Source organism: Saccopteryx bilineata, chromosome 5 (genome assembly GCF_036850765.1).
Source record: "Saccopteryx bilineata isolate mSacBil1 chromosome 5, mSacBil1_pri_phased_curated, whole genome shotgun sequence".
In the NCBI taxonomy this organism is placed as follows: Eukaryota; Metazoa; Chordata; class Mammalia; order Chiroptera; family Emballonuridae; genus Saccopteryx; species Saccopteryx bilineata.
In genome coordinates this window covers 146800243-146828046 of record NC_089494.1, presented here as the reverse complement: position 1 = coordinate 146828046, position 27804 = coordinate 146800243, and the positions used below count along the sequence as shown (strand labels likewise).

Genomic DNA, 27804 nt, shown 5'->3' with positions numbered 1-27804 from the left:
ATAGCTAGGTAGCAATACCTTGCAGGGCTGGGGCAATGTTCTTTTGGATGATATATGTCTATAAATCAGTATGTGGTGCCATTTCTCCCATAGCCAGGATTCACAGGTCCGGAATTATCTCTACTGATCCACTAGCAAAAACTTTTCTTCCTATACCCATGACCTTATGTTTTGCTGCTCTGGTGGTCTTAGTTCTAAAAGGAAGTATACTTTCACTTGGAGACACGACATGATTCCACCCAACTGCTTTGAGCTCCTCAGGCCTCTGAATTGACAGACCTAGAGGGAGTCACAGTACAGGCTGGAGTGATTGATCCTGATTACCAAGGGGTAATTGGGCTGCTGCTACACAATAGAGTTTGAGAAGAGTATGTCCAAAGTACAAGGGATCCATAAGGGTACCTCTTAATAGGACAGGGCCCTTAATAAAGGCAGTGGAAAACTACCGCAACCCAATTCAGGCAGAACTAGTAATGGCCCAGACCCTTCAGGGATAAAGGTTTGGGTTGCTCTACCAGATGAAGAATCATAATCGGCTGAGGTGCTTGCTGAGGCAAAGGGAATATGAATGGATAGTGGAAGATGATAGTTACAAATACAGTACCAGCTACCGTATGATCTATCAAACATCACATTAGCTCTTTTGTGTCTTTAGTACTTAGAGCAAAACCTAGACATAATATATGCCAATAAATGTTTATCAAAAATTTTAATGAATTTTAAATACACTTATTTATTTCACGATATTTCAACCTTGGACTTTCTAAACTGAATTTAGAGAAGTTTCCGTTCTCCCTTCAACTCCTGATTTTGGTTAAATATTTCATTGTTTTTTATGCTGTTATAATTTATTAAGTTTACATCATATTCTGTAGCCAAAATTATTGTGGTTGTTTATATGTGTACTATTTTTAATGGTTATAATACTTTCTGTAAGCTCTTTACCATGACTTCCCAATTTCTGAGTTTTTAATTTTGTTTTATTAATTGAACTGAATTGCCAAGAAGGTTTCTTTAAATAAGGACTAATTTACATCTACCTGTATTTTGTGTATTTGACGATATATTTCTGTTATTTGCTAAGAAAACATAAGAGACTTTGCTTCACTGTCTTCTGGCATTCAGTGTTGTCTGTGTGAGGCCATTCCCCTGCCTCCCCTTGTAGGTGACTTTTTTTTTCCTTTACATTTTTTGGCTGGCACTAAACTGAAGGCTTTCCCCCTTAAATCAGGAACAAGACAGGGTTGTCCACTCTCTCCACTCTTATTTAATGTAGTACTAGAGATTCTAGCCAGAGCAATCAGACAAGACAAAGAACTAAAAGGCATCCATATCAGAAAAGAAGAAGTAAAGGTATCACTTTTTGCAGATGATATGATCCTATACATTGAAAACCCCAAAGAATCCACAAAAAGACTACTAGAAACAATAAGCCAATACAATAAGGTCACAGGATACAAAATTAACATACAGAAGTCAATAGCTTTTCTATATGCCAACAATGAAACATTTGAAAACGAACTCAAAAGAATAATCCCCTTCACGATTGCAACAAAAAAAATAAAATACTTAGGAATAAACATAACAAAGAATGTAAAGGACTTATATAATGAAAACTATAAACCATTGTTAAGGGAAATCGAAAAAGATATAATGAGATGGAAGAATATTCCTTGTTCTTGGTTAGGAAGAATAAATATAATTAAGATGGCCATATTACCCAAAGTAATATACAAATTTAATGCAATTTCCATCAAAATTCCAATGTCATTTTTTAAATAAATGGAACAAAAAATCATCAGATTTATATGGAACTATAAAAAACCCCGAATAGCCAAAGCAATCCTAAAGAAAAAGAATGAAGCTGGGGGCATTACAATACCTGACTTCAAACTATATTATAGGGCCTCAACAATCAAAACAGCATGGTATTGGCTGAAAAATAGACACTCAAACCAATGGAACAGAATAGAAAGTCCAGAAATAAAACCACATATATATAGTCAAATAATTTTTGATAAAGGGGCCAACAACACACAATGGAGAAACAAAAGCCTCTTTAATAAATGGTGCTGGGAAAACTGGAAAGGCACATGCAAAAGAATGAAACTGGACTACAGTTTGTCCCCCTGTACTAAAATTAACTCAAAATGGATCAAAGATCTAAACATAAGACCTGAAACAAAAAAGTACATAGAAGAAGACATAGGTACTCAACTCATGGACCTGGGTTTTAAAGAGCATTTTATGAATTTGACTCCACAGGCAAGAGAAGTGAAGACAAAAATTAATGAATGGGACTACATCAGACTAAGAAGTTTTTGCTCAGCAAGAGAAACTGATAACAAAATAAACAGAAAGCCAACTAAATGGAAAATGATATTTTCAAACAACAGCTCAGATAAGGGCCTAATATCCAAAAAACTCATAAAACTCAACAAACAAACAAACAATCCAATAAAAAAATGAGAAGAGGACATGAACAGACACTTCTCCCAGTAAGAAATACAAATGGCCATCAGATATATGAAAAGATGCTCATCTTCTTTAGTTATTAGAGAAATGCAAATCAAAATGGCAATGAGATACCACCTCACACCTGTTAGATTAGCTATTATTAACAAGACAGGTAATAGCAAATGTTGGAGAGGCTGTGGAGAAAAAGGAACCCTCATACACTGTTGGTGGGAATGTAAAGTAGTACAACCATTATGGAAGAAAGTATGGTGGTTCCTCAAAAAACTGAAAATAGAACTACCTTATGACCCAGCAATCCCTGTACTGGGTATATACCCCCAAAACTCAGAAACATTGATACGCAAAGACACATGCAGCCCCATGTTTATTGCAGCATTGTTCACAGTGGCCAGGACATGGAAACAACCAAAAAACCCATCAATAGAAGACTGGATAAAGATGTGGCACATATACACTATGGAATACTACTCAGCCATAAGAAATGATGACATCGAAACATTTACAGCAAAATGGTGGGATCTTGATAACATGATACGAAGCGAAATAAGTAAATCAGAAAAAACCAGGAACTGCATTATTCCATATGTAGGTGGGACATAAGAGTGAAACTAAGAGACATAGATAAGAGTGTGGTGGTTATGGGGGGGGAGGGGAGAAAGGGAGAGGGAAAGGGGGAGGGGGAGGGGCACAAAGAAAACTAGATAGAAGGTGACAGAAGACAATCTGACTTTGGGTGATGGGTATGCAACAGAATTGAAGGACAAGATAACCTGGACATGTTATTTTTGAATATATGTATCCTGATTTATTGATATCACCCCATTAAAAAAATAAAATTATTTAAAATAAATAAATAAATAAATAAAACACATTATAATTATGAAGCTTTGATATCTTTTCAAAGCTCAGAATATTTCTCAATCAAGAGTCTGTGTAATAAACAAATGATAATTTATAATTTCCCATTATTAAATACATGTTATCTGTGCATAAGTTAAATATTAATACAAATGCACACTATAAAATTGTAGGCAGACTCTTTGTTCTATAAAGGGAGAAAAAAGAATTCAAAATAGTAGATTTATACTTTAAAATTTAGATTATAGATCTATATTTTTAGATTAGACATCACTAATTCAAATTAGCTTCAAATGTAGAAACATATATGTGAGAATATATATGTGTGTGTATCTAATATTTTAATTTAAAGAAACCATTAATCAGGGCTACTGGGACATAATTTTCCATCAAAATGAATCACATTTATAAGACATCTATATGTGGTTCATGTGTTCTATATTGAAATAAAAAGTGTTTAAATTTCTCCAGAAAATTCTTCCCAGAACCCAACAGATTTTGATCCTGAGCAAAAAGTAAATGCTAAGTGATTTAGTTGTGTGGTGTTTGGTTATTTAGAAACTATGAATCTTGATTGTTCTATTTTATAAATAGAAATAAAAAGAAAAAAATAATAATAACCTTAAATGTAAATGAATTAAATGATTTTATCAAGACCTAGGGTAGCTGCAGGGATAAGAAAACAGACCCATACTTATGCTGTCTACAAGAGACACACCTTCAAACAAAAGATGCACATAAACTGAAGGTAAAAGGATGAAAAAATAATATCATGCAAATGGAAATTTAAAAAAGCTGGGGTAGCAATACTTATATCAGACAAAATGAACTTTAAAACAAAGTTCATTTTAGTAAGAGATAAAGAAGGCCACTACATAATGATAAAGGGAGCAATCCAACAGGAAGATATAACTATTATAAATATCTACACACCTAATATAGGAGCACCTAAATATATAAAGCAGACTTTGATGGATATAAAGGGTGAGATCAACAGCAATACTATATAGAGGATTTCAATACCTCACTAACATCACTAGATAGATCCTCAAGAAAGAAAATTAACAAAGAAACAGCAGACTTAAAGGCCACACTAAATCAACTGGATTTAATAGATATTTTTAGAACCTTTCACCCTAAAGCAGCAGAATATAAATTCTTTTCAAGTGCTCATGGTACATTCTCTAGGATAGACCACATGTTAGGGCATGAAAGTTGTCTCAACAAATTTAAGAAGATTTGAAATCATATCAAGCATTTTCTCTGATCACAGTGGCATGAAACTAGAAATCAACCACAACAGAAAAGCTCAAAAATGCTCAAACACATGGAAACTAAATAGCAGGTTTTTAAATAATGAATGGATTAAAACTGAGATCAAAGAAGAAGTAAAAAAAATCCTAGAAACGAATGTAATGAGCATACAAGAACTCAAAATTTATGGGACACAGCAAAAGCAGTACTGAGAGGGAAGTTCATAGCACTACAGGCACATTTTAAGAAACTAGAAAAAGCTCAAATAAACAACTTAACTCTGCATCTAAAATAACTAGAAAAAGAACAGCAAGTGAAACTCAAATGTAGTAGAAGGAAAGAAATAATAAAGATCAGAGTGGAAATAAATGATATACAGGCTAAGGAAACAATACAGAGGATCAATGAAACTAGGATCTGGTTCTTTGAAAAGGTAAATAAGATTGATGAACCTTTAACTAGACTCACCAAGAAAAAAAGAGGACTAAAATAAAAAAAATTAGAAATGAGAGTGGAGGAATAACAACTGACACAACAGAAATACAAAATAGTAAGAAAATACTATGAAGAACTATATGCCAAAAAACTAGACAATCTAGATGAAATGGACAAATTCCTTGAAACATCCAATCTTCCCAAAATCAATCTGGAAGAATCAGAAAACCTAAGAAGACCGATTACACCAAATGAGATCGATAGTTATCAAAAAGCTCCCAAAAAAGAAAAGTCCGGGGCCTGATAGCTTCACAAGTGAATTCTACCAAATATTCAAAGAAGAACTAACTTCTATCCTTTTCAAGCTATTTCAAAAAATTCAAGAGGAAGGAAGACTTCCAAGCTCCTTCTATGAAGCGAGCATAATTATGATTCCAAAACCAGGCAAAGACAATACAAAGAAAGAAAACTATAGGCCAATATCCCTGATAAATTAGATGCTGAAATTTTCAACAAAATGTTAGCAAACCGGATCCAACAATATATGGAAAAAATCATATACCATGATCAAGTGGGATTTATTCTGGGGAGGCAAGGCTGGTACAATATTCACAGATCAATCAATGTGATTCATCACATAAACAAAAGAAAGGACAAAAAAAACATGATAATTTCAATAGATACAGAAAAAGTATTTGAAAAAATTCAGCATTCATTCATGTTCAAAATTCTCAGCAAAGTGGGAATACAGGGAACATACCTCAACATGATAAAAGTCATCTATGACAAACCCACAGCCAACATCATACTCAATGGGCAAAAATTAGAAGCAATCCCCTTAAGATCAGGAAGAAAAAGCAGGGTTTCCCCCTTTCACCACTCTTATTCAACATAGTCCTGGAAGTCCTAGACACAGCAATCAGACAAGAAGAAGAAAGAAAAGGCATTCAAATTGGAAAATAATTAAAACTATTATTATTTGCAAATGATATGATATTGTATATAAAAAACCCTAAAGTCTCAATCAAAAAACTACTGGACCTGAATTCAGCAAAGTGGCAGGATATAAAATTAATACTAAGAAATCAGAAGCATTTTTATACACCAACAATGAACAGTCAGAAATGGAAATTAAGGAAACAATTTCTTTCACTATTACAACCAAAAAAATAAAGTACCTAGGAGTAAATTTAACCAAGGAGTCTAAAGACTTATACTCAAAAAATTATAAAACATTGATAAAAGAAATCAAGGAAGATACAAACAAGTGGAAGCATATACCATGCTCATGGTTAAGAAGAATAAACATCATTAAAATGTCTGTATTACCCAAAGCAATTTATAAATTCAATGCAATACCAATTAAAATACCAATGACATACTTTAAAGATATAGATTATTTTGACATTTGATTATGTTGCATACCTCTCACTCAAAGTCAAATTGTCTTCCGACACCTTCTATCTGGTTTTGTGTCCCTCCCTTCCTTCCCCTCATATTCCACATATTTATATGGAACCAAAAGAGAACACAAATAGCCTAAGCAATCTTAAAAAAGAAGAATAAAGTGGGAGGTATCACCCTTTCTGGTATCAAGTTATACTACAAGGTCATTGTACTCAAAACAGCCTGGTACTGGCATAAGAACAGGCATATAGATCAATGGAACAGAACAGAAAACCCAGAGATAAACCCACAGCTCTATGGACAACTGATATTTGACAAAAGAGGTAAAGGCATACAATGGAGTAAAGACAGCCTCTTTAATAAATGGTATTGGGAAAATTGGACAGCTACCTTCAAAAAAATGAAACTAGACCACCAACCTACACCATTCAGAAAATAAACTCAAATTGGATAAAAGACTTAAATGTAAGCCTTGAAACCATAAACATCTTAGAAGTAAACATAGGCAGTAAGCTCTCTGACATCTCTCGCAGCAATTTATTTGCCAATTTATCTCCACAGGCAAGTGAAATAAAAGATAGGATAAACAAATGGGACTATATGAAGCTAAAAAGCTGTTGCACAGCTAAAGACAATAAGAGCAGAATAAAAAGACAAACTACACAATGGGAGAACATATTTGACAATATGTGTGATAAGGGGTTAATATCAAAATTTATAAAGAACTTGTAAATCTCAACACCAGGAAGACAAACAATCCAATCAAACAATGGGCAGAAGAAATGAATAGACACTTCTCCAAAGAGGACATACAGATGGTCAATAGGCATATGAAAAAATACTCAACATCACTAATCATTAGAGAAATGCAAATTAAAACCACAATGATATATCACCTCACACCAGTCAGAATGGCATTCATCAACAAAACAACACAGACTAAATGCTGGCGAGGATGTGGAGAAAAGGGAACCCTCCTGCACTGCTGGTGGGAATGCAGACTGGTGCAGCCACTGTGGAAAACAGTATGGAGATTTTTCAAAAAATTAAAAATCGAACTTTCTTTGGATCCAACCAACCCACTTTTAGGAATACCATAGAACTGTTCCAAAAGGAGAAATGCACCCTCATGTTTGTGGCAGCATTGTTCACAATAGCAAAGATCTTGAAATAGCCCAAGTGTTCATCAGTGGAAGATTGAATCAAAAAGCTTTGGTACATATATACTATGGAATACTACTCAGCCATAAGAAATTATGACATTGGATTATTTACAATGTTATCAAGGATGGACCTTGATAACATTATACGAAGTGAAATAAATAAATCAGAAAAAACTAAGAACTATATGAATCCATACACAGATGGGGCATAAAAATGAGACTCAGAGACATGGACAAGAATGTGATGGTAATGGGGGAGGTGAGGAAGGAGGGGAAGGAAGGGAGGGACACAAAACCAGATAGGTGTTGGAAGACAATTTGACTTTGAGTGCGAGCTTTGCAACATAATCAAATGTCAAAGTTATCTGGAGATGTTTTCTCTTAACATATGTACCCTGATTTATCAATATCACTGCATTAAAATTAATAATAATAATAAAATCTGTCAGACGTTTTTCCAATATTTGCCTAGCATCTTTATCCCAGTAGTCAACAGTTTTGGTAACAATAACCATAACCCTAGAGCCATAATCTGAAAAATGTTTTTTCTCTACATTAAAATATGGTATAATGTAGGAATTATCACTTTCCAAATTTCGAAGATCTAAACCTTCCTGCACTTGGAAACAGGCATATATACTACTTATAACATAAAAAATGTATAAAAGAACTACAAAAATCTGGGACTTAGTATTTGTGAGAAAAAGCCCTAAATGGTCTCTAAAGAACACATTCATTGGATGGATATCAGCTTACTCTTCACCTGGAAGAGAATCAAATGGGAGACAGAAGCATCTTTTTAATGAGGAACATTTCTGGTCAAGTATATCTGGCTTTTTTAACCAATGTAGACAGACTGCTTCTCTTTTACCATCCAGAGCCATAATTGCTCCATAGTGCTCCATGATGCACTAAAAGTAACAAAAGAGCTGTGTTGCTTCTGTATAAATGTGAACGTACTGTACGGCCCTGAAGGATGACATAACCCCTGTATAGAAAGCCAGGATGTTAGTGGTGGTGGTGATTGTAATGGCCACTGCAACTTTTTAATAGACACTAGACCAGCGGTTCTCAACCTGTGGGTCGCGACCCCAGCAGGGGTTGAACGACCAAAACACAAGGGTTGCCTAAAGCCATTGGAAATACATATTTTATTTAAAAATGTATTGTATAATTAATAATAATTAATATGTATTTTCCGATGGCTTTAGGCGACCCCTGTGTTTTGGTCATTCGACCCCCGCAGGGGTTGCGACCCACAGGTTGAGAACTGCTGCACTAGACAGTCATTGTTTTAAGCTATCTGTGAAGTTGGTCTTGTGCCAGGCAGAAATCATGATAAACATATCATCAATCCCAACAACTGTTAAAAAAAGAAACAATTTTCATAAATATTAATATCCATTAAAAATTAAACAGATCAACCAAATTTTTTTGTTCACCTCTTAAGGTCTTATTTATCTTGCCCAATCTGTGCTTTCATACTGCTTTCTCTGATTCTTTCTCTGTCTCTGAATCCACAACAGAACTCATCACTCCTTCTTTTGTAATAACTGTGTTTTGTACATTCTCCTATTCTTTGCATGCAGCACAGTATATTCTACTTCTAAGTCTTTATTTAGGGTGTTTCAACAATGAGTCAGGAAACCTGGGTAACTGGATATTAGTCAAAGCAGCATTAGCAATGCATTTTTGATTTTTCTAGTTTATGTGAGACCACTTTCTCTCATAAGCCATTTCACACTAATGCACAAACACATTAAGCCAACATTCTGTTGCTTAAAATATAAGTTAAACTTAAGTATTCCACAGTAAGCATCTAGCTATCAATGTGGTATGATTATACACACACACACACACACACAGTTTTACTGCTGCTTTGTTTTTGATAGCTAGAATGCTATTATTTAAACTTCACTTGGCCAGTTTAAGGCCTTATCTCATTAAAATGGAAGTTCTCTTGATACCAGAAATATGTACCAAAGTAAATCTCAAGGATCCTTTAGATACTAATGCCTACTATTTAATTAGTTCTTTTACACAAAGACATTTCATGATCAATTTGAAATAAAGCAGACTTTGAAATCTTCTAAAGACTGGGAAAGAAGGACTACAAAGAAAAAGGGATTAGAAAGAATAGCATGAGCCTGTTGTAGATAAATATCTCTTCAAAATTTTCTGCCAGAGCTGACTCTGCTTTCACTCATGCACACCTTTGTTTCCATGTGTACTGATATAGTCAATACTTAGAACTAAAACGTTAATCTTAATTTAAATTTTGGGGGATTGTCCCTATGGATTGCATGGGAGGATACTAGGAACTTCAACTTTGCTTCTAATTCAGATGTTCTATAGTTATAAGCAAAGTAGAGAATCTAAATTGACATTAATTTATGTACTCTGTCATCAACTCCCACAGCTACCTCTTTTGAAGATTTCAGTTATACTCACCTGGACAAAAGGAAAGAATCAAAAGTACTAAGAACCAAGAATGAACTCACTGATATTTACTATTAGATATTTAAAAAAATGGCTTTATTACTTATAGAACATTGATAAGAAATAACCTGCACATAGTTCTTGATTTGCTGCAATCACACACACTCACAAACATACACTCATACTCCTATGCATAGACTATATAAAAATGGTTTATATTAAATCAGTCAGTTATACACACTTTAACTATAGTTATTTACAGCTGTTGGGGACACTGAGTGATTAAATGTGGGTGTATATGAGGAAGATGTGCCCTGAGGAACTAGAATAAATAACATCCAGTCTACAGCTCATCTGCTCATCTCCCCCAGGAAACCGAATATTATTTTTTCCAAGTTGCTTACTTTCCAAAATATAAACATCTTTGTTTTCTTATGCTATTATAAAATAAATTCTGAAATTTTAGGAACATTCAAAGAAAAACTTAAATAACTGTAATTTCTCTCTTCAGGGGTAATTTCTGCTAACATTTTGATGTTTATCTATCCAGAATTTGTTCTATACAAATATACAGATGTAACTGTACCACTCTTATTTCAAGCATCTTACTTCATAACTAGTATTTTTATTTAATATTCTATATCTACTTCTTTTTAGATTAAAATTTATTCTAAAATTTTAATATGCTATATTGAATTGACCAATCCCATGTTGATGTGGGATGAGGTTGTTTTCAATATTTTTCTATTCTAAATCACATTGAATGAACATACTTGTTCTACATTTGAGCACTTGTCCAATTAATAAGACAAATTTCTAGAAGTGGAATTGATAGGTCAAAGATATTTTTAAGCTTTTTGATTTGTTGCAAAGTTGTGCTAAAAGTATCATTTCAAAATTTTCTTCCAGTGAAGTATGAGTGTTCATTTTCACATAACTTTTCCCCAAGCCTTCAATTTTGCTAATATTCATTAACCTAGTAAGAAAACAAGGTGTCTCATTCTTAGTTTCATTAGAATCCCTGATTGAGAGATGGAATTATTTTTCTTATATTTTCAGTGACTTATATTTTTGATTTTTGATGTGTGCATGTGTTGTGTGTATGTGTAGTCTGTACTACCTGTCCATGTTCCTTATATTTCCGTTTGAAGTATTAGATTTTTCCAACTCTAAAGATATATAATTCATTTTGATTTTTCTTTTTCTGACACTTCATTTTGGATCTGTAGAACCACCTAACTATAGTTATTTTCCCTTATCTGACATAAGCATCTTATCTATCCTACACCCCCACATACATAATGTGTAGCCTTACATTTTGTTTTACTTACCTAGAACAAGAAATGGTGAATTTGCAACTATGGTCACAAATGGCACCCCACAGTACAACATCAGGTCAAAGCCACTCACCACTGCCAAGGCAATAGAAGTCACTCTGAAGACTCCAACACACATTTTGTTTCATGCACAGTTGCACCTGTAAATTTGGAGGAAAAAATGGAACTTGTAGTGATAACTTCCATACTGAAAATCCGTCAATTTATAACATTGTTGACTTGGACATGTATTGAGAAACCTCTTGGGCAATAATTCCCTATCTGCCTAATGGAGACCTTTAATTCCCATGCACTATGAAAGCCAACTGGGAAAAAAGAGGATGCAGAAAAGTTGGAAGTCTTTACTTTTACCAAACTTCCCTAGGTGATTACTACATAGCTAGTCAAATGCTGATCTACTGGCTATTTCAGAACCTCATAGTTACACTAAAATGCTACAGATTGTTAATTTTAATTGTACTAATGTACAATTGTTGTAGACTGCAAGTGGCAAAAATCCTTTGTAAATTCGAGGCTTAGCAAAAGGCTAAGTTCTCCCCCCTCCACCTCCATATTGGCTATGATGCTGAGTATTTGCACTCACTTCACTTGCTTGCTTAAGTGGCTGGAAGCAATTTACATGCCCTTCCTCTCACTCTTTGTTTGTTCAAGATGTTGGTTGATTTCACTTATGCATGGTAGGGGGATTCCCGTTTATTCCTTGGGAGAGTTCCTGTTTTAGCCTCAGATGTGTAACTCTGTATAAAGGACTTCTTTGATTTGCATATGGCTATATAATAAAGCAAACTGGGGCTATGAGGCACTTGGATATTGCCATCAGCATTGAAGAGGCCTCCTGATCCCATACTATTTTCTCAATGAGTCTATTTTCTTAATTCTGCACCATTCTCCCTCAAGACCCAGAATTACGAGCTGCGCTGGTCCATAGCATACAATATTATATTAGTTTCAGATTGTAGAATCCAAGTGATCTGACATTTATATAACTTACAAAGTGATCACCTCAATAAATCTAGAACTCATCTGACACCATACATAGCTACTGCTGTATTATTGACTATATTTCTTATGCTGTACTTAATATTCCCAAGTCTATTCTGTAACTCTCAATTTGTACTTAATCCTTTAAGTTTATTTTCCCATGCCTTTAACTCCCCTCCCATTTGGCAATCATCAAAATATTCTCTGTATCTATGAGTCTGTTTCTGTTTTGCTAATTCATTTATTTTCAGATTCTACGTATAAGTGAAATCATGGCATCTGTCTTTCTGGGTCTGACTTGACTTACTTTCTAAGTCCATCTGTGCTGTTGCACATAGCAAGATTCTATTCTTTTTCTTTTATATGGCTATTGATGTATAGTTAGGTTGCTGCGATATTTTTCCTGTTGTAGGTAATGCAGCAGTGGTCATATGGATGCACATATATTTTTGAATTAGTGTTTTGAGTTTCATCAGAAGAATACTCACAAGGGGAATTGCTAGGTCCTTCTTTGTCTTTTGTTATAACCTTTGTTTTAAAGTCTGTTTTGTTTGCTACCCAAGCTTTTTGTTTGTTTCTATGTTCTTGAAATGTCTTTTTTTATCCCTTTACTTAAGTCTGTGTGTGTCTTTCAATCTGAAATTAGTCATTTGTAAACAGCATATGTAAGGGTCTTGTCTTTTTATCCATTCAGCTACCATATGTCTTTCAAGGAAGTGTTTAATTCACTTGCATTTCAAGTAATTATCAATAGTTATGTGTTTATTACCATTTTATTATTCATATTTTTTCTTATTTTTTTCTTTCTCAAAAAAGACCCTTTAACATTTCTTGTAATACTGAATTGGTTTTGATGAACTCCTTCAGCTTTTTCTTATCTGGGATGCTTTTTATCTGTCCTTAGAATCAAAGTGGTAGTTTTTCTGGGTAGAATAATTTTAGCTATAGGCCCTTGCTTGCCATCACTAAATATTTTGTGCCAGTCCCTTTTGGCCCTCAAAGTTTCTTTGAGAAATCACCTTACAATCTTAATGGGAGCTCTCTTATAGGTAACTGCCTTTCTCCTTCTGCTTTTAAGATGCTCTTTGTCTTTAACCTTTGGTATTTTAATTATGATATGTCTTTGTGTGGGCCTCTTTGTAGTCATCTTGTTTGGGACTCTGTGCTTCTTGGACTTGTATGTCTATTCCCTATACCAGATTAGAAAAAGTTTCTGTTTTCTCTGTGGGTTTTTTTTATTTCTTCTCATTTTTTCAAATACATAGGTTTTCAATTACTTGCTTTTTCTTTTCTCCTTCTGGCACCCTCATGATGCAAATGTTACACTTGAACTTCTCCTTTTAAACTTTCCTTGTTTTGTCTTTTGGATATTTTTTCCTTTTTGCTATTGTTATTAGATGTTTTCTACTAGATTGTCTTCCAAATCACTGATTTGGTCATCTGCTTCATCTACTTTACTGCTGATTTCATGTAACTTGTCTTCATTTCTGATGCATTTTTTTATGATTCTTTAAACTTCAACTCTGTTGAAGTTTTCACTAAGTTCATCTATATTTCCCCTAAGTTCATTGAGCATCCTTATAAGCAGTGTTTTGAACTCTGCATCTGTAAATTGTTTGTCTTCATTTTAGTTCTTTTTCTGGAGTTTTTATTCTGTTCTTTCATTTGGGACATATTTCTTTGTCTCCTCATTTTAGTAGCCTCCTTGTGTTTTCTATGCATTAGGCAGACCTGCTACATCTCCTCGTCATTGTAGACTGTTTTGTAGGGCCCAGTGGGAAACCTCCCTATTCACTAGACCTGGGTACTACTCTGAGTGAGCTGTATGTACTATCTTGTTGTAGTTGAGTTTTGATTGCTATTGGCATACCAATGGGAGGAATTGACACCCCCCAGGCCAATCTGCTATGAAGGAACTGACTCCACTGAGCAAGACTCACTTTAGCAGGTCTCTGGTGTATTGCTCATGGAGGTGGTTGGGTGCTGCTCCAGCATGGTCTGAAGCTGGCCATCAGGGGCCTCCCAAAAAGTTCAGGCCAATGGCAGCTACCTGTGCCCTGACTGAAGAAAATTCACAGCATCAGCCAAGACAGGTTGTTTTATGGAAAAAAAAACACTCGAAATTGTTTGGGTGTATCTATAACTTGGGGGTAGTGGGGTCTTAGTAAATCAGAAGAGGATAACATTGTGAGCCAGGTTAATGGATCCTCATATGGCACCCACCTGCTGGCTCTGTGGAGGAGGAATCAGCAAAGGAACAATGGCCTCTGCCAACACTTCTGTCTGAGATAAAGCTGCCCCTGCAGCCTTCACTGGATAACTCAGTTTTCCCCTGTATATTTCTGGAGCCTTTGAGCTGCTGCCTCAGCACTGGAGCTCAGAGCGAGTGAGTCTGAGTAAGTCCATGCACAGGCCCTTTAAGAGGAATTGCCTGCAACTCCAGTAGTTTTTTTTGTGTCACTCAGCCTCAATCCTATCTGGTTTTCACAGCCAGAAATTATGAGGACTTCTCTTCCCAGCACCGAAACCCTGGGTGGGGAGTCTGCTGTGGAGCTGGGAACTCTTGCTCCTCAGAGTGAATTTCTGCAGCCAAGGTATACCTCCCAATTTTAACCACCACATGTGGGTATAGGACCAGCCCATTTCCTCATCTCTGTCCCTTCTACTACTCTCAAGGTGACTTTTTTTTTAATAATCCTCAGTTATAGGACTTCTTTTCAATGTGATTTCAGATTCTGAATGATGGTTGTTCTGTAGTTCAAAAGTAATTTTGACATGGTTGTTGGAGAATGAGAATACCACATTTACCTACTCGCTGTCTTGGCCAGAAATCTGTATTTTAATATTTCTCAACCTACTGGTGCTATGAATTAAATTCAGGGCCTAAAATCAACACTAAATTCACAAATTCCAGGAATAAAAGTAAATTTTTTGTTACAAATAAATTACAAATAAATTTTCATTAAAATGAAACTTTTTAAAACAACATTGTTGGTTTATAAAAGTTTAAGATAAGAAAGTAACAAAGGCCTGACCAGCAGTGGCACAGTGGATAGAGCATCAACCTGAGATACTAAAGACCAAGGTTTGAAACCCCAAGGTATCCTGCTTGAGCACCGGCTTGAGCATGGGCTCATAAGCTTGAGAGTGGGGTCACTGGCTTGAGCCCAAAGTTTACTGACTTGAAGCCCAAGGTCACTAGCTTGAAGCCCAAGGTAGCTAGCTTGAGCCCAAGGTTGCTGACTTGCACTCAAGGTTGCTGGCTTGAGCAAGGGTCACTGGCTCAGCTGGAACCCCCCAGTCAAGGCACATAAGAGAAAGCAATCAATGAACAAATAAAGTGCTACAACAAGTTGATGCTTCATATCTGTCTTTCTGTCTGTCACTGTCTGTTCCACTCTCCCTTTCCCTCTCCCTTGCTAAAATTTTTTTTAAAAGAGTAACAAAGATGAACATTAAAATCAGAAAGGATAATGTGGATAAATGTTACTTATGTTTTTTCCATTTTCTCTTTTAAATTTTTGGATTTTTGGTGAAAGTTTTTCAGAGGATTGAGAAAGAGATGTATATTATTGGCTACAGTAACATTGACTGGTTGTGTTGACTTTTAAAATGACCTTTATTTTAATGTTTGGTAGACAATGAAAGAATTTGAACATAGAACACTGTAGGAGTTGGGTGAATATACTTGCAGATATGCCAGTCCCCAAGAAGGACCCGTTTAAGCCGTTTTCCAAATGACCTAGGAGAATTTTAGAACTTTAGATTTCCTGGACCCCAGCTCTGTAAATTCTGATTCAATATGGTTGTAGTACAGCTGCATAATCAATGTGTCTAAAAATTCCCTGATATGATTCCAATGCTCAGGCAGATTTGGGCATCACTGGCAGCAAAATGGTCAATTTTCTGAAATTTTTATTCACTTAGCAGGAAAGGACTAAATTAGAAGTAATAACATTTAGATAACAATCTATATACCTGATGAGGAATTCACATCTTTCTTGACAGGGGCCATAAGTAAGGAATAGTTTACAGTGGATTTAGAAAGGGACAGATTTTCCAGATTTTATCATAAATTTGGTGTAAGTTTTGTCATTTCCAAAATGTCAGAAACTTTTGAAATAATCAATATACATAACACTAATACTATAGAATAAAGTTCAATTTGGAGCATAAACTTTTTAAAAAGTTTTAGTCTTGTTCAAATAACTTCACTTCAGGGGAATATATATGGAACCCCAAAATGTATTTGAATAAAGATCTGCCTAGGTAAGTGCATGGATGCAAGAAAAAACATATATTTAATATAAGTGTGTGTGATGCCCTGGCAGGGTAGCTTGGTTAGAGCATAGTCCCAGTATACTAAGGTTTCAGGTTCTATCCCCGGTCAGGACACAGACAGGAATCAACCAGTGAATGCATAAATAAGTGGAACAACAAATCAATGTTTTTTTCTCTCTCTCAATTAAAAAGAATTTTTTTAAAGTGTGTGTGATACAGGTAGGATGCGAACATCTGAGGGACTCTCTAGAAGGCCCTATCCAGAAAAGAGATAAAAGATTCTCAGTGATAAAAAAGAAGTACGGGCAAGAGATGTCCAAGGAATGTGCAATGTCACTCACAGAAGAATTAGTTGTATATTTAAGCTCAGAGAAGGCATGTATGAGAGACCATCATGGTAGCATCTGTGACTTAAGAATTGTTGTGCAAAAAAAAAAAAATCTTTATACTCTTCTCTTTGGACATACTCCAACCCAGGAACTGGCTTAAGATAAAGAAGAAAAGGAAAAGTAATAGAATAGAGTGGCAATCCTTTATTCCCTATTAAGGGTTTTCCCAAAAGCATGCTCTAGATAAGAGAATGAGGGAAAATATAAAGTGGCTTTGTGTTTGTACCTCATGAATCCTGTGTATTTAAAATGTTAGTCACATAAGCATTAAAAAGTTTTCAAAGACAAATATAAATCACTTTATAGTTGCCTTCAATACAAAATTTTCTGCATTACTGTCCCAATTATTTGAAAGATGCAGAAGAAGTTATACAAATTTGTATCTTTAAAAACAAATACCTAGTAGAAAAGTTTTGTCAATCCAGTCATTGGTAGACCACATACTCATTTTAAAAAATTCTTTATATTACTAATACTGAGTTTTGTTTTCTTTTTTCCCCTTCCTTTCCTCCTTCCTCCTTCCTCCTTCCTTTCTTCCTTCTTTCCTTCTCTCCTTCTTTTCTTCCATCATCCTTCTTGCTTTCCTCCTTTTTCCTTTCTTTCCTTTATTTGTTTATTTTTTGTTTGTTTGTTTGCTAAGGAATGTAGTTTTCCTTTTCAGAACAACAAAGTTAAGATGTAAATGAGTTTATTGGTTCTAAAGAGGTACCCACTGTGTTTAAGTTTCTTTATCTACTGGGGACTTATGTTTCTCTGCCTTAAATCCAGAGAATTATATTGTATAAATTGTTCCCAAACGTATTTACTCATAAGAATCAATTAGGAAAAAAATCTGAAATGTATATTCTCAGATTTAAGCCCCAGATCTTTAATTTAATAGGACTAATCTTTACAATATGTGGTTTTTTGTTTTTTTTTTTTATTAAATTTAATGCAGTGACATTGATAAATCAGGGTACATATGTTGAGAGAAAATATCTCTAGATTATTTTGACATTTGATTGTGCTGTATACCCCTCCCGCAAAGTTAAATTGTCTTCTGTCACCTTCTATCTGGTTTTCTTTGTGCCCCTCCCCTCCCCTAACCCCTCTCTCCTTCTTCACCCCACCCCCCCTCCGCCAACCCCCCGCCTCTGTTGCCATCACATTCTTGTTCATGTCTCTGAGTCTCATTTTTATGTCCCTTCTATGTATGGATTCATCTCAGTTTTTTTTTCTGATTTACTTATTTCACTCCGTATAATGTTATCAAGGTCCATCCATGCTCTCTCTGAAACTCTGTCTTGAGAAACTTTGAAATATAACCTTTATGATTCCTTCTACATGTAAATTCTATTGTTTGCTGACATTTTAGCTTACTGATCATAAGAGCTCAAAGTACCCTTATGTCATTCCAAAATAACAATTTTTAAGTACTTAACAAGATAAACCCCACATAAGTACAATCGGGACACCCAAGTCAATTTAATTTTTTTTTATATAACTAGAAGCACCTGTTTAAATTTATAGTAGAAATAAAAACTTGTTTCTTAATTCTGTTAGAAGATCTTTTTCCAAATGGAACAGTTAGTCATAATTACTATAATATGTCAGGTAAAAAACATATGCCAAATCAATCAGGACTGGTAAATTTTCTTTTTACTATTCCATTTGGGTGCATACTGTTCCTAATGGGTAATTTTTTTTTAAATATCAAGTTTAAAAAGTAAAAGTTTAGTAGCAAAAGATGGAGTGAGAGTTTTCAAATTCTCATCTCCCACATAAACATAGACAAACAAGCATAAATCTTCAGAACCTATTCTAGAAACTAGGAAAAACAGTGAAAAATAAAAGGGGTACATTTCAAAACAGGAAGATTTACATGCCCTATCTCACCCCCTCTCTGGTATGGTACAAGTTACCTTATAGTGACAGGTGTATTAAAATGGCCAGAGTCTTAAAGGAGCAATAGTCTTAAAGAACAGCAACAGCCATGTAACTAGTATGGTACTATTTGCATTTATGGACAGAGCAAAGACTTTATATGTAAAATATTTAAATGTCTGTTCTAACCTGTTTAGCAGTTACAAGGAGGACTGATGCAAGGCACTTCTCTGTTTTCTCTAACTCAAAACTCAAGGTGAGAAAGCTAGAAACACCATGAGTTGAATTAACCTTCATATATGTAAAAGATTACAGCTCAAATATACAAAAGACTACCTAAAGCAAAAGGTGGGGAGTATTTCTCTAAGAATGTAGGATGTTCAAAAGCACCAGTATACATTGAGGATTTTAGAAAGTCACTCAGAGCAAGTATACACTTAGGGGAAAAAAAAGCCCTGAGAAAACCCTAAACTTCCCCCTGAGGCTGATCCCCAGGCACAGTGTAAGCCTGGCTAAGTGTTCAAAGAAGTTCCAAGCACACAAATATTTTTCAAAGACTAGGAGAGCTTCTGGCACCCAAGAAAATCTCTGTCAAAATATTAGAAAAACAAAAGCTAAGGAACAGAGATGTCAGTAACCATATAAACAAAGAATACAGCGCTTGCAGTAATTTTGGAACAGTCACTAAGAAGATTACTATAGCCTTAAACAAGCAAGCAAACCACAGAAATCCCTGGAAAAGTGGGGAATCTGATTTCTAGTTACCACATTTTAATGGTGAAATGTCCAGTTTTCAACAAAAACAAAAGAAATCTTGTGGCATACAGAAATAATATGAGACAGTATAACTCAGACAAAGGAACGAAAGCAATGAACAGATATCGTCCTTGAGGAAAGAGAGATTGAACTTACTAGAGAAAGACTATAAAGACTATAAAACACTGTCTCAAGCATGCTCAGAGAGCTAAAGGAAAGCAGCATTGACAAGAAAATAATGAAAACAGTCTATGAACCAAATGGCAATAGAAATAAAAAGACATTTTTTAAAAAAAGGATCCAAACATATTTGTTAATTAAAAAACACAGTAACTTAAAAATCAAAGCAGAAGAGGTGTTCAACAGCAGTTTTAGCAGGCAGAAGAATCAGGGATCTTGAAGACAGGATAATTGAAATTATTGAGTTTAGGCAGGGAAAAAAAAGAATGAAGAAAAGTGAAAAGAACCTCAGAGTGTTGTGGGATATCAGCAAGCACAAAATATACAATATGGGAGCCTCAGAAAAAGGAAAAGAGGCAGGAAAAATATTTGAAGAAATAATGGCTGAAACCTTCCCAAATTTGATAGAAGAATTAGCCAGGGATCAGCCCCAGGGAAAGCTTAAGATTTTCTCAGCTTTTTTCTGAGGAGCTGTGTAAACTTCAAATAGAATGAAGTAAAAAAGATCTAGACTGAGACACATTATAATGTGAAACTGTTAAAAGATAAAGAGAGAATCTAGAAAGCAACAAGAATGAAACAACTCACCACATACAAAGGATCCATAATAAGCAAAAAAGCTGATTACTCATCAGAAACCATAAAGGCCAAGGTATAGTTGATTGATACTTAAAGTGTTAAAAAAAGAAAACCACCAGCTGAAAATCTTGTATTCAGCAAAACTGTCCTTCAAGTCAAGTAGAGACTGATCAGGCAGTGGTGCAGTGGATAGATCATCAACCTGGGATGCTGAGGACCCAGTTTTGAAACCCCAAGGTGGCCTGCTTGCGCACCAGCTTGAGCACTGGCTTATCCGGCCTGAGCATGGGCTCACCAGATTGAGTGTGGGGTCACTGACTTGGGATCATAGATATGACCCCATGGTCACTGGTTTGAGCCCAGAGGTCGCTGACTTGAAGCCCAAGGTTGCTAGCTAGAAACCCAAGGTCACTAGCTTGAGCCCAAGGTCACTAGCTTGAGCCCAAGGTTGCTGGCTTGAGCTCAAGGTTGCTTGCCTGAGCAAGGTTCATGGGCTTAGCTGGAGCCCCCTAGTCAAGGCACACATGAGAAAGCACTTAGTGAACAGTCAAGGTGCAACAACTGAGTTGATGCTTCTCATCTCTCTCCTTTCCTGTCTGTTCCTGTTTGTTCTTCTCTCCATCTCTCTCCCATGAAAAAAAAAAGAAATTAAGATCTTCCAGGATAAAAAAGAGCCAAGTTTGTTACCACTAGGCATGCCCTATAAAAAGTGCTAAAGGGAATCCCTAGGGAGAAATAAAAGAACAATAAAAATTAACTCTAAGTCATATGAAAAAATACAGTTCTCCAGTAAAAGTAAGTACATGGACAAATATAAAACCAAGTATTATTGTATTTTGGGTTTGTAACTCTACATTTTATTTCCTACAGAATTTAAAAGAGAAATACATAAATGTAATTATAAATATATGTTAAAGGGCATACGAGTATAAATATATAATTTGTGACAACAAAAACATGGTGGGGGGAGTACAGAGATGTATGGAAAGAACATTTGTATGTTTTTTTAAGTTGGTACCAGGTGTCAATTTAATATAGATTCTTTTTTTTTTTTTTTTCATTTTTCCGAAGCTGGAAATGGGGAGGCAGTCAGACAGACTCCTGCATGCGCCCGACCGGGATCCACCCAGCATGCCCACCAGGGGGTGATGCTTTGCCCCTCTGGGACGTCGCTCTGTTGCATCCAGAGCCATTCTAGCACCTGAGGCAGAGGCCACAGAGCCATCCCCAGCGCCCGGGCCATCTTTGCTCCAATGGAGCCTCGGCTGCGGGAGGGGAAGAGAGAGACAGAGAGGAAGGAGAGGGAGAGGGGTGGAGAAGCAAATGGGCGCCGCTCCTGTGTGCCCTGGCCAGGAATCGAACCCGGGACTCCTGCACGCCAGGTCGACGCTCTACCACTGAGCCAACTGGCCAGGGCCTAGATTCTTTTAAATTTAGGATTTCATATGCCACAAAGAAAATCTCTAAAAATCATTACAATAAGAATTAAGAAAATAATTGTCCATGTCTCTGAGTCTCATTTTTATGTTCCACTTATGTATGGAATCATATAGTTTTTAGTTTTTTCTGATTTACTTATTTCAGCCCGTATAATGTTATCAAGGTCTGGGGTAGGGGGAGGAGGGGGAGGGGGTGGGGGGAGTGGAGAGGCACAAAGAAAAACAGATAGAAGGTGACGGAGGACAATTTGACTTTGGGTGATGGGTATGCAACATAATCGAATGTCAAAATAACCTGGAGATGTTTTCTCTGAACATATGTACCCTGATTTATCAATGTCACTCCATTAAAATTAATAAAAATGTATGAACTAAAACAAAGAAATAAGAATATATTTAAAACAGCTCACTAGAAATATATAAACTAAACATAAAAGAGTGCATAATGAATGAAATGAAAAACAAAAAACTTCAAGATATGTGGGGAAAAATAGCAAAACTTAAGTTTTTGTTTGCAATTATTTTAAATATAAGTAATTAAACTCTCCAGTCAAGAGACATGAGATTGGTGGAATGAATAACATAGCATAATTCAACTATATGCTGTTTACAAGAGACTCACTTTAGATCCAAAGACATAAATAGATTCAAAAAAGATATTTTGTACAAATAGTAATAAAAAAAGAGCACAATGTCTATACTGATATCAGACAAAATAGAATTTATTTCAAAAACTTAAAAGACAAAGAAGAATATTATTGATAAAGGGACAAATTTATCAGAGAAATAGTTCTACAATAATAGTTGGAGAATTCAATGCACCCCTTTCAATGACAGATAAAACATCTAGGCAGATAATGCATAAAGAAATAGAAGGAATGAATAATACAATAAATCAATTAGACTCCACAGAAATGTATAGAACACTCAATCCAACAATAGACATTATTCTCAAGTGCACATGAAACATTCTGTGGGACAGACCATATGTTAGGTTGCAAAACAAGTCAGAAAATTTTAAAATATTGAAATTATACAAAGTGTCTTTTCAACTAATAATGGAAGTTACAAATCAATATTAAAGGGAAAACTGGAAAATACACAAAACATGGAAATTAAACAGCACACTATTCAACAGTCAATTGGTGAAAGAAGAAATATCAAGGGAAATTAAAAAATATTATGGCAAGTAAAAACATAGCATAAATTATAAAATATAGCCACATCAGTGTTCATAGATAAATTTATAGCTGCATTAAACAATAAAAAGATCTCAAATCACCTTGTGAAACTATAAAGAGAAGAGATAACCAAGACCAAAGTTAATAGAAGAAAAGAAATGATAAAGATTAGAACAGAGATAAATAAAATTGAGAATAGAAAAAAATAGAAAGAACCAACAAAACTTAATGTTGGTTACTTAAAAAGGTCAACAAAAATGACAAACCTATATCTAGAGTGACAAAGAAAAAAAGATAGAAATAACTAAATAAGATATGAAAAGGAGTACATTATTATTGACCTTATAGAAATAAAAAAGATTATAAGAGAATACTATAAATAACTTATGGCAACAAATTAGATACTGTATCAGGCGTCCCCAAACTACGGCCCGCGGGCCACAATTTGGCCCCCTAAGGCCATTTATCCAGCTCCCGCCGCACTTCCAGAAGGGGCAACTCTCTCATTGGTGGTCAGTGAGAGGAGCACTGTATGTGGGAGCCCTCCAATGGTCTAAGGGACAGTGAACTGGCCCCCTGTGTAAAAAGTTTGGGGACCCTTGCCGGAATGCACAGATTCCTAGAAATACACAGTGATCTAAACTGACTCAAGAGGAAATAGAAAATCTCAACAAACATGATACAAATAAAAAGAGTAAATCAGTAATAAAAAAACCTCCCAGCAAAGAAAAGTACAGAACAAGATGGCTTCACCTGTGAATTTTGCCAAACATGTAAAGAAGAATTAACACCCAAATTCTTCCAAAATATTGAAAAAAAACAGAACAATTCTTAATTCATTCTATGAGGCCAGCATTATACTGCTATCAATGCCAAATAAAGACAAATTAATATCTTTTATGAATATAGACGCAAAAATCTTTAACAAAATTCTAGTAAACTCAATTCAATAGCATATTAAAAGGATTATACACCATGACCAAGTGAAATTTTCCCCAGGAATGCAAGAGTAGTTCAACGTAAGAAAATTAATCAATGTAATACACCACACTAGTACAACAAAAGATAAAAAACACAGGATCATCTCAATAGATGCAAAAAAGACATTTGACAAAATCCAACACATAATCATAATTAGAAGGAAAACACTCAATAATAAGGAATAGAGGAGAACTTCCTCAAAATGATAAGGGCATTTATAAAAACTGCGCAGCTAACATCATAGTCAGTGGTGAAAAACTGAAAGCTTCCCTCTAAGATCAGCAGCAGGATAAGGATATCCATTGTCACCAGCGATATTCAACATTGTGTTGATAGCCAGCAGTTAGATGGAAGGAAGAAAGGAAGGAAGGAATTAAGGAAGGAAGAAAAGAAGGAAGAAAAGAAATAAAAATGGAAAAGGAAAGAGTAACTAACCTTTGCCCAGATTACCTGATCCTGTATTTGATAATTCCAAAGAATCTACAAAAAATGTAGTTATTAAACAAATTCAGAAAAGCTACAGGATACAAGATCAACATATAAAAATCAGTTGTGTTTATTCATGTGCAATGAAAAATCACAAAAGGAAATTACAAAAGTGATTAAATTTAAACAGTGTCTAGAAGAATACTTAGGAATACATTTAACCCAAGAGGAAAAAGGCTTGTACACTGAAAACTACAAAACATTGATGAAAGAAACAAAACAAGAGCCAAATGAATGGAAACATTTTCTTACCTGGGTGGGAAGACTTAATATTATTAAAATGTCAGTCTCATCTAAAGCAGTTACAGATTCAATACAATCTTCATCGAAATTCAATGGCCTTTTTTTTCTATTCATAAATGGAAAAGGTTGCCTTCAAATTTGTATGAAATAGTAAGGGGCCCTAGATTTCCAAAATAATCTTGAAAAAGGGAAGAAAGTTGGAGGACTGCAATTTCCAGATTTAAAATCTTTTGACAAAGCTACAATAATGAGAATGGTGTGGTACTGGCATATAGATGGGAATATAGACCAATGAGATAAAATTAAGAGTACACAAATAAATCCATACACAATACCAGCCAACTGATTATTTTCATCATTGAACATTTTTTGCACAAGCAGATTTCCACATGTGCAAGAATGAAGCTGAACCCCTACTTTATTCTATATATGAAATAATTAAAAATTGATTAACAACCTAAATATAAGAGCTAAAACCATAAACTTTCAGAAGAAAAGAGAGTAAATGTGCATTACCTTGCAGTTGTCAAAGGACTCTTAGATATAGCACCAAAAACACAAGTAGCAAAAGAAAAATAGATAAATTAAATTTTATCAAAATTAAAAACTTCTATGCATTAGAGGACATTGTCAAGAAAGTGAAGAGATGATCCACTGAGTAGTAGAATATTTGCAACTCATTTCTATCTGTCAAAGGTTTAATATCAAGAATATATAAATTATTCATTAACAATAATACTCAACAACAAAAACACCCAATTAAAAAATGGGCAAACAATTTAAAAATAAAAAAATGGGCAAAGAACTGAAGTAGACATTTCTCTAAAGAAGATACACAAATAGCCAATAAACACATCAAAAGATAATCATCATTAGTAATAAGGGAAATTTGAATCAAAACCACAATGAGATACCACTTTACACCTAGTAGAATGACTTTAATCAATAAAATAGACAATAAGGAGTGTTGGTGAGAAAATAGAGAGTTGCTGGTAGAGTATAAATGGTGTACCCTCTGTGGAAAAGTTTGGCAGATCTTCAGCAACCTAACAGAATTATCATGCAACCCACCAATTCCATTTCTAGGTATGTACTGAAAAGAATTAAAAATGGGCTCAAACAGATATTTGTACACTAATGTTTATTTCACCATTATTCATAATAGCCAAAAGGTATAAACATTCCAAGTGCCCATGAACAGATATGTGGATAAATAAAATGTGATATATGCATGCAATAGAATATTATTTAACCATAAAAAGAAAATAAGTTTTCATACATTGTATAACATGAATGAACCTTAAAAACATTGTGCTAAGTGATGTAAGTCAGTCACAAAAGAACAAATATTACATAATTTCACTTATGAAATCTCTAGAATAGGCAAATTCATAGAGACAGAAAGTAGATTAAAGGTTTATCAGGAATAAGAGGAGGCAATGGGGTGTTATTGTTTAATGGTTACAGTATTTCCATTTGGGGTGATGGAAAATATTTGGAAACAGATGCGACAATTGCACAATGTCAAAATCATTAACACTACTAAATTATACACTCAAAATTGTTAAAATTACATTTTATGTTTTATATATATTTTACCACAATAAAATATTTTTTAAAATATGTAAAAGGCGAATAAAAGTGTTTTACCTATAGCATGATATAATCGCAAATAATATGATTAGAACTTATACCACATAAAACAAAGGGATCACTGTCTTAGAAGTTGTTTCAAATTCCACTCCTCTAGAAAGTGATGTAAAATAGATCACCTGCCACAAAAAAATTACTCAGATAAATAACCTTTAATTATAATATTTGCAAGTGAGTTTTTATAATATTTGCAAACACTATTGAAACTAAGTTATTGATGAAAAATAAACACGTTCAAATTCATTAAAAGGTCAAAATATGAATTGTAATTTTAGAATAACAAATATAAATTTGTTCCTTTCCACAAATCTCTTTCCAAAGTTTCTTACAAATGCCAATGTTTAAAACTTCTGAATATACAATATCTAAATTTTATATAAAACTGTGAAATCACTAAAAACTAAATAAATTATTAGGCTGTTATCTTTTACTATTTTAATTGCATAAATATTATTTTAGAAAGTCCTGGTATTCAAAGGCTTTTTCCAATGGGTGTCTCACTTTCCCCAGGCTATTCAAAAGTATTAGTAGTTTTGCTGGCCCAACAATCACTGAATAGTTAACATATGCCTGGCACTATGCTATAATTTACTTGTAAAAAGTGTTGAGTTAGTTATCTTTTTAAATATCACAATGGAGCTTTTGCTCAAAGGTTTTGTTGTTGCTGTTGTTGTTCAAGTGAACTTCAATCAAATTTTAGTGGGCTCCTGGAAAGAGCAAAGGCTTTTTAACTAAAGGATTGCCAAGTAATTTGGCTAGAAAACCAATTCCCAAAACTAAACCTGAAGATCAATGCTGCACTGAACAGACCTACCTTGAGGATTTAGGATTTGAGTTTCCATCAGACTATTACCCAGGCTTTAAGATTTGTGGCATCTTCAGTGTGTTAGTTTAAGAATGTTGGGTTAAGTATTAAATATAGTAGTACACTCTCAGCTTCAATTCAAGGACTCCATCAACTACTCTGGGCATCTTATTGCTATCTGCGGTCCTTGGAATAAGGCTTATCTCTCTCACTTTCTCCTGGCCTTCCTATTAAGCCCAGCTACCACATAGCTGGATGATCTTTAAGGGCAGACTCTCTTCAATACTGCTAAATTGGTTCAGGAAGTTGATCAGCCACGTCTTGCTGTACTCATTATCCTCTCCTCCTGTCTTCTGGTAATATTGCAGGTGCATGGCTTTGGCCTCCAGCATTAATTGGTTTGTTCCCATCTGGTTGCCTCAGATGATTCCTCCAAGGGTGCCAGCCAGGGAGATGGGCCGACCATTTAATGTGTAGACAGGGAAGGCGATGTGTCTAAAGTCAAGGTTCTTGTTCACCTGCCAGGTGGACCAAAGTGGCTTGGAGGGCACACATAAGTCCTGGGCCAGTGACTGTAAGGCTCTTTTGTATTCAGTGTGTGCAAGCTGCTGTGCTG

The 27804-nt window shown here is 34.9% G+C and overlaps 1 pseudogene; it reads right to left on the bottom strand.

The window, feature by feature from the left end:
- Nucleotides 1–100: 100 nt before the first annotated feature.
- Nucleotides 101–27598, bottom strand: LOC136306565 (patched domain-containing protein 3-like; annotated as a pseudogene).
- Between the last annotated feature and the right edge of the window lie 206 nt (nt 27599–27804).